Source organism: Apium graveolens, chromosome 6, assembly GCF_009905375.1.
Source record: "Apium graveolens cultivar Ventura chromosome 6, ASM990537v1, whole genome shotgun sequence".
In the NCBI taxonomy this organism is placed as follows: Eukaryota; Viridiplantae; Streptophyta; class Magnoliopsida; order Apiales; family Apiaceae; genus Apium; species Apium graveolens.
The window spans coordinates 236,694,226-236,703,538 of record NC_133652.1 but is presented as its reverse complement, the minus strand read 5'-3'; positions in this window follow the sequence as shown (position 1 = coordinate 236,703,538).

Sequence of the window (9,313 nt, the reverse complement as noted above, 5' to 3'; positions counted from 1 at the left end):
GGGCATGTGGGCTTTGCCTGTCCGAATTGATACAGATTGTACACCTGTCGGGCATACTTCTTCTTTGCTGTCTTGTTATCCTTATCCAGGATGCTTCCCCCAGATATAGTTTTTACTTCTCCCCTTAGCATGTCCCTTCGCTCTGGCTCATCGGCCTCTACTTCCTCCTCTTGGTTCTCCTTCGGCCCCAACCTATCTCTCAGATCTCGGACGAACTGATTAAGCTCGCCGTCTTTGATCATGCGCTCAATGAGCTTTTTGAGGTGATAGCATTCATCGGTGTTATGTCCCTTGTCCCTGTGATAGTCGCAGTACTTATCGGGGTTTTTCTTGTGGTTCGGGACCTTCATTTTGGCGGGAGAACAAACCATGGCTTGCGCTTTATCTCATGGAGAATCTTGGAGATCGGCGCATTCAAAGGAGTGAACACGGCCGAATCTCTATCTCGACGCCGTTCGGCCCCACAATCTGTTTCTTTTCTTCCTTCTTTCCTGCTATCCCTCCGGTCAGATCCTGATCTTGAGCCCTCATATCTGTCGGCTCTCTTTGATCGGTCGTCCCTTCTTGAGTCTTTATATCCTCCAATACTTTCCATCTTTCGGCGAATATTCTCGCCTCTTATATATATATCATTCAGGGATTTTGGGGGAAAATCGTAAAGAGATGAGTGAAGCTTTTTACCTTTATAGGGGTCTAGCCCCGCCGTTAGGAAGCCCATTGCTTTAATTTTTTCCAGGTTAGTGACCATCCCCGCTTCTTCCTTGAACCGAGCGAGATAATCCCCCACCTCTTCATTCGCCCTCTATCGATAGTGGACCAGGACTTCAGTATCCTTCGCCTTTCGGCATAGGTGCGAGTAGTACTTTAAGAACTTCCTCTTCAACTGCTCGTAAGACCCGATGGACCGAGGTTTCAGGGATTTGTACCACATCAAAGCAGACCCTTTGAGATAAGTCTTGAACATTTTGCACAGCATGATATCATTGTAACCCATCCCAACCATCAGGAGTTCATACTTTTCACAGTGGCCCTCGGGGTCTCCCTTCCCGTTGAACTCGCTCATCTTGGGGAATTGTCTCTCTTCGCCCGGAGGGGGTCGGTACAGCTCAATCTCTTGTGTTACAACAGGTTCTCGATCGGGCCTCATGTCACCGAACAGGGCCTTCTCTGAGCGATTGAGCCTGAGGCGGGATCCATCGGGCTCCTCATCTGAATCAGAAGAGTAAGGTTGCTTAGTCCTCTTCCTTCGGGGATGCGAATCAGAGTCAGACTCATCTTCTTCGTCATATGCCCTACGTTCCCTTCTATCTTTATGTACTCTGCCGGACTCGTCAGCCCGCATTGCCTCCCTCAAGGTTCGTTCTTGCAGTTCAATTTCCTCCCTCTGTAGTTGCAGGGCTTTCAGTCGGAGCGCATCAACTTCTCTTTTCTTGGCTCGCGCTTCCGCTTTTTTGTCAATCTGATCAACTTTGGTCTTACCCTTCTCCGCGGCCTTTTCCGCCCGGATCTTTAGGAGTAAGGCCTCTTCTTCAGGGGTTAGTGTGATAACCCTGTCCTCGTCGATTAGGGAGGACGGTTGTCTTTTGTCGGTGAAACCAGGCAGCGGTGAATGTTCATGAATTTTTTCTGTCATAGTCTCGTTCTCAACTTGTAACTCTCGTATTTCCCACAGACGGCGCCAAATGTTACGCCTAGATCCTTTCGGTAACTTGAACAGGCTTCGACTGCCTTCGAGGTGGCTTCGGTTGCCTTCGAGGGGGCTCTGGCCGTACCTGAAAGTGAAAAGAATGCGAGGGTTTGTACCCCCGATTCACCTCCGGTGTGAGAATCAGAATTTGGCTGTAAAAGTAGGGTAATAATACAAGAAAAGCGGAGTGTTTACGAGAATGTGTGTATATTTTGTCTTACTTCACAAGGGTTTTTATACCCAATTCTGCTTTAAATGTCAGGCGTTACCAATCATTAAGGAGGGAGTGAAATGAGGGCGTTATGTCCCTTGTTCTATCCAACGGTCTGCAAGTAGTGGGCCTCGGCCTAAACTTTCGTGGGCCTTCGTTTCTCGGACCTGAAGGTCCTGCGGCCCAGTATCTTAACTGCTTATTGGGGCTTCGTTCAATGGGCCTGGTTGGACCAATAACCAACAATTGTTTTGGTATTCATTGTTGTAACAAGTAAGAAAGTTATTCGGGCTGTTTTTTTTAGATTACATATAGTTTGTAATAATTTAATTTTTTTAAAAATAAGTTTTGTTTATTTATATAAAGTTCAGTCAAAATTTGGGTAATTTTTTTTCCCTAAACAAAGTTTAGTTAAATTTGAACAATTAATTAGAAATAAAAAGAGTGTTTAAATATTACAACTCATGCAAATTGTTCAATATTATTTCCAACGTACAGAGGCTAATTAAAATATACGAAGCTCCTTAATCTACCGAGTAATCCTTCCTTTAAAATTTGAGGGGAGGAGCCCGAGTTGTGTGTAACTTTTTGTCCAGATTCAAATTTATTAGAGAAAATGTCTTATATTCGAATTATATTTGTGGGGACACAACCAGTAAAATTTAGTAGAGTAGAAGACGACCCAATTAATATAGTCCAGGCCTCATCGGCCTTGACAAAAGTTTAATGCACGCTAGGTCCAAACATATGAAGATTCAATTGTAGGTATTCACTTGCTACCAATTACTACTACCATCGGAGTTGGTATATCTCCTGAATGAACAAAACACAATTTGTCAAGGCAAAGTCAAAACACGAGGCATGACTTAGTTGAGCCATTTCAAAAGAGAGCGGGTTTCCACGAAGCAAGGCAACAACAGGAGTAACTCCTCGCTAAATGAGTTGTACCCGGTGTACATATCAATACTCCCACTAATATAGCCTGCAATTATGAAATGTTTACTTGTAATGAAAATATGAATTTATCATGATTTTAACAAAATATATGATTCTTTTTTTTTTGCTGTAATTGGATAATTTATGACAATTTCAATGTAAAGATTTCATTTCATACGTACCAAATTTGTTGTAGCGTAACATACATGTAGTCGAGGGATTATATTCACATATATGGTTAAGATACACGTAGTAAAAAAATAATAACGCTGTGTTCCACAAACTTTTCTTGGAGAGAAAAGAAATGAAATGAAAAGAAATGTAAAAAATATATTTTTCAGTTTGTTCCGAACAATTTTTATGAAAAATATATTTTTCTTTATATTTTGTAAAAAATATATTTTTAAGAAATGAAAAGAAATGTAAAAAATAACGCTGTACAGATTTGGGAAGAAGTTTTCTTTATTTTTGTTTCCAAAATTTTCTTCCCACTTTTGAAAAGATTACGAGAGAAAAAAAATTAATTATTTTCTATTTTTTTCTTTTATACCCTAGATTCGGGAACACAACATGAAGTTAGGCTACTTTCATATGATGATGAGAAGAAATAGAGGTGGACCCCATATGAACATCTCAATCAAGGTTAGCAAACAATATATTTAAATTCGAGAAAAGAAACAAGTACACCAAAGTAGGTGGCCCCTAAAGAACTAGTGTTGAATACTAGTAGTTAGTCAGTATTCATTATTCAACTATTCATGCATCTATATGGATTTCGTTGAATTCAAATTGAAATTCCTGGTAAATGATGATGAATGGAAATATGTGACCCTTTTATGTTCCAATCCTGTCATTTGCAAGCTCATAAACAGACACATGCATTTTCTTTTTTCCAATCGATTTGTAATTATGTGTTCTTAATCCAAATACAAAGACAACAGACATCACAATTGTTTTAATATATTGCAATGCCAACGAACAAATCGCTTGCAAATACTTTATATCCGCAGTCCAGACTATAAAAATATACATGTGCATATATAGTATTTGTCGGTTACATAATTTTATTTCAGCTTAGTTTTTGAAAGTCGAATTGATCAATTTTGAACAACGAATTCAACATATTATTAGATAAGATTATAAGAATATTAATAGTTTTAGTAAATATAATGCCAGTTAAAAATTAAGGTGACAAATTATTCTTTCTTCACTATCACTATACCTGATAATACTAGTATACAACACATAAATACGGTATCAAACAATACGAATAATTAGTGTTTGAGTTCAAAAATTTGTACACGAACACGAAAAAACACGAAATATAATTAGTGTCGGGTTTGAGTTTCCAAAATAGGTACACGACATGGAACGAAAGTATATGGAATAAATAATTAAATTTTTAAATATATATATATATATATTATACATATATATAATAAATACCAAATTTGAATTTTATCTATTCTAATTAACATATATATAATTATAAATATTAATTAAAATAAATTTTATTATTCCTTTATTACGTGAGCTAGCACTTCACCATTCTATTATCAATTGTATTTTTTAACAATTAATATTTTTCGTATATAATTCGTGTACTTTAGTGTACTAAAGTGAATAAACACGAATATATTAGTTCTGTGTTAGTATCACCAAATTGATATACAAAAGCAAATATGGGTCGGATTCACATTTAAGATTTGATACACGAAAGTACATGGAACGTTTATAACGTTACCGGGTCTAACTATCACCAGTCAGCCTGTTATGCCCAAAATTTGGTATAAACCTTGTTCGGGTCAAAACCGGCTCAATTGGTCAGAATTGGGATATTGGTGCCTAAAATTAAGGAAAATATAAGGCATCTATTTTATCACGAAGGAATAAGGCGCGCCCTTATGCATACAAGAAGAGTAATGTTGACGCCTTACATAATCAAGACGCACCCTCGTTGGTGAATTGGGCGCGCCCTATAAATGTATGAAGGAATTTTGAATTATTTCTTGAGCTGGCCCCTAACCTATATATGTGTCAGGGCGCGCCTGAAGGGTTTCGAGCACGTAAACGCAACGAAAACAGTAATTAAAAATGTAAAAATCAGAATTTTTGAAACCCGCCGCATGATTCATGCGAAAAAACATATATTTAATTCGTAGATCAGATTATTTACCTTAAGAAACTTTACCAATTGGTTGACTAACGGAGATCCAAAGCTTGTTCAATCACCACGCATCTCGCTCTCGCGATCTACGCTCTATCGGTATCCACACGAATGTTTGAACTCAAGGATTGGATGTGTACTAGCACAAACTCATTTCTTCTTACTCTCTCCATCTTCTCTCTTGGTGGCTAAGGTTTTTGTAAAAGTCTTTCTTTCAAAATCTGCCATATAAGAGATATTATATAAAGAGTATAAAAAGAATTATAACTCTTAACTAATTAGGAGTTATTATTAACTCGAAATTCTTATTTGTATAATAATTAAGTCACACTTAATTATCTAACAAATGAATTTCATAATTTATATTAGTAAATTTGAATATCAATATTTATCTAATTAATTAAATCAAACTTAATTAATATTATAAATAATTCAAATTACTTTAATTTAATTTAAATTAAAGTTTTGATACTCTGATTTTCGAATTTCGTATAAGATATAAGATACGAGAATCTTTTGAAACCCAGTCTCTACGTTTTCGAACCCGTTCGTAATTTACGCTATAGTTCCGGAACTAGTCTTAGATACCCTTAGTAGGCGCACAAGTGTGCAACTTTAGATACCTATTAAGGACGCGTAATTATTGAATTTTAGATGTCGCCCACTGGCAAAGTGTGGTATAAAGAATAAGAATACGAATTAGATGCCGGCTACTGGCAAAGTGTGGCCGTAGATCAAGACTGTGGTGTTTATAAGAATTATCGTTTCGTTCTGTTTTATTATGTTATGTTTTATTCTGTTCTGATCTGTTATAAAATATGTTCTGTTCTGTTTTATATTCTGAATTTTAAAATATAAAACTTTGGGTTGGATTTATTTTAGAAAATATTTTACAAAATTATTATTATTTTGAGAAGAATCATTTTATTAAAACACCCATTATTTTCCGGTTAACTAGTTAATCAATTTGTACTTGCTGGGTTTGTAGCTCATCCTTTTAATTTTTCAGATTTCGTTTAAGATTCGAGTTGGTAATCATTGGAGTTTCGAGGAACTTAGAATTGGAATAAATTGATTTTTGGACTTTCATTAGCTGTACGTTTGTAATAGAATCATTTGTAATTGAATTTTCGATAAATAGATTGTATATTGTGTTAGTTTTGATTTAGAGTTAATAGTCCGGAAGTGCGGGCTGTTACATCCACCAATAGTTCGCATATATTTTTTAATAAACCAATCTTTTACATGATGTATCGAGATCAAATACTAATCTAATCTTAGAATTATGCACACACACTTTATACTTGTTTCTTAATTTATTTCAAGACGGGTTTTAGGAATATATCCATTTTTATTTTACATTATTGAGACATTCGTAATTTTCGAAAGCGTACAATATTGTTTAACCCTTCGATGTCGAAATTGTATTATATTTTGATATTTTACTTAATTTAGCTTATGTAAATTACAAGTCGTCTAATAGTGTTTATGAAAATGTGAAGAATTTGGGATGAATATATCATGATAACAATGTTTAACAGTTTAGTTTGGAAAAAAATTAAGTGTTAAATTTAGAAAAATAAACAGAAATTCTAAAATAATTAAATAATTAATAAATGATAAAAAATGTACTAATATTAGAAACAATTATTTATTTATAATATATAAACTTTATCCGAACCGAGTCGAGTTATTGAGCCCGAGTCGAACAGATAAAAAACTCGGCTCGGCTCGGCTTGTTATTTATCGGAACTCATTTTCATATTTAAGCCATCTCGTATCTCGTTTAAGAAATGAACCGAACCGAGCTAAATTCACTTAAACGAGTCGATCCTCAATTTTGTTCAGGACAACTCATTTCATTTACCGACTCCTGCTGCTATCAAATATATGTCATTCTAGCCTACTCATTTCGTTCATTATTATTCGAAATGCGAATCATATTACTGCATGAAAGACAATATATTTTTCATGGCTTCGTCACTTAAAACTTAAGAGAGATTTAAGTCCAATTGCCTTTAATCACGGGCTTCGAGTGAGCAGGAAAATACATGTCACCAGAAGAAAAATCGTATAAGTCGTTCAAATTAATTAGTTAATCTTAGTTAAATTACATTTAAGAAAACTACAGTATATTGATAATGTAATGCATATGATTTGAGCATTGATTGGGTGGTTGACTCGAAAGTCAAAATCAATTATTTCTAAGAATATGCTTGATGGACTTTTGAGGTCGTATAAAATCTTTCCACACGTGCTTCTTCGTTGCAAATATCGTATGCTTAATTACAAACTTGTAATGCTGTAGCCTGTAGGGCCTGTGTTCGAATTAAGTTATGGTTTTTGAGTTTAACTGTTGAATAAAGGAAATTTTAGATTGAAATAAATTTATTTTCGTACTAAATATAAATATTTAGGGTTTCATAAGTTGCTACTGGTTATGGTTCTATACGTACATTGTTTTATTACATAATACAGTACATATATTTTTTCTTCTTTTGGACATCATTTAAACTTATCAAAAGTAATAAAAATTTATAATATAAAAATTAATTATATTCAGTTACTATAAGTTTTATAATATAAAAGCAACTTTAATAGAGTTTTAACATAATTCTTAAAAATATTATTAGAATAATGGATCCTAATAATTAAGAATATTTTATTATATTTTAACTCCAACAATATTCCCTATATTTGAATCCCAGTATAATTATATTATAATATTTAAATTTTAGTAATGTATTTGAAGCGGTTGATGAAATAAGAATGAATATTTTATCATTAAAAATAAGATATGGGAGAAATTTTGATTCCTAATAAATAAGAGGTGAATCTTAAATTTTTAAATATCCACTAACATATTATTGGAGTTCAAATTTATATGACAATCCTTAAAATATAATTTAAGATCTCGTATAACCTAATTATCAAAATTGTTAAATATATACATGTCAACAGTCAACGCAACAGAAACACAGGAATTACAAAACTTATTCCATATATATATATCCTAAAAGAGAGTAACGAGGACTCAGTTATAGTAGCTATTTGGGAAAATTGAATGCTTTAAGTAGAAAAAGAACTTATATTTTGATTAAAATATTAAAAGCATTACCCACGATACTTGTTGAAAATGTAAGCTTAGCTAAAAAAAAAACCAAAACTAAAAACAATTATAGAAGAAGAGAAGTCCTTGACGACTTGTTTTGTGATTGTCAAAATGCTAGTAGTGTCAGTCAGGTTCGCTGAAAAAGATCATCGACTTTCAGTTATGTTCAGTCAATCTCTGACAACTAACATTCAGAAAAGCATGTCAACATTCCGCTTATCTTAAATTGAGTGTTTTAAGCTTGCATAAAATAATTGCAAATAAAAGGAAATGATATCAAAATAACCATCTCTGTTGGTACTATATAGTTATCATATCATCGTTGTTTTAATTAACGTACAAACAATAGTTGATCTTGGATTGATACCGTGATTAAATTCTTCTTCTTCTTTTTTATTAAAGATTTCATCTCTAGTAAGTGCATGAGTAACTAATAAGATTAAAAAAACAACCGCCGGTGTAATTTTAGGGAGTGCAAAATGTGGCAGAGAAGACGAACAAGACATTGGTGTGAACAAGAAAAATTTATCTATTAATATTTAGATTTGCCAATATCCAAAGTCTTAGTAGTAAAATCATAGAGAAATGAACTAAATATGGGGAGCATGTTTAACCCAACAACCGGAAGTGACGCTTTCCAAACTGCACTTTCAACTTTAATTTAACTTGGTCCAAAGTCAGCCTCGTTCACACCTATCCATATTTCCTGTTCACACTTCACACCTAGCCCATTGCGCTAAAGTAGAATGGTTTGGAATTAGGATAGAAAAATAGTTTACAATAAAATTTGGTTAATATGATCTCTAGTTCTCTATGTCAGATGAGATTAAGGTCTGATTTGAAGAGATGCAGTGGAGTATGCCCAACAATAATATATACATAAGATGTTGATATGTAACCTGGAATTAGAAGATTCAAATGAATATAATCATCCTCCTTATATATATATATCACATGATTCATCTGCCTCACTTACAAAACACAATTTTTTAAAGTTCCCTCTTACATATCACATGCATCATCTGCTTTATTTACACAACACTAGCAGAATATCAATGAACATGTCAAAAAAAAACTAAATGAAAAAATGAATATAATAAACAGTAATAATCTTCTGTTACTGGATCAACAGAAAACCCGAAACATGGATTCACTGGATTGTTGAAGCTAGAGTTTATCAGAGTGATGATCCGAGTTGAA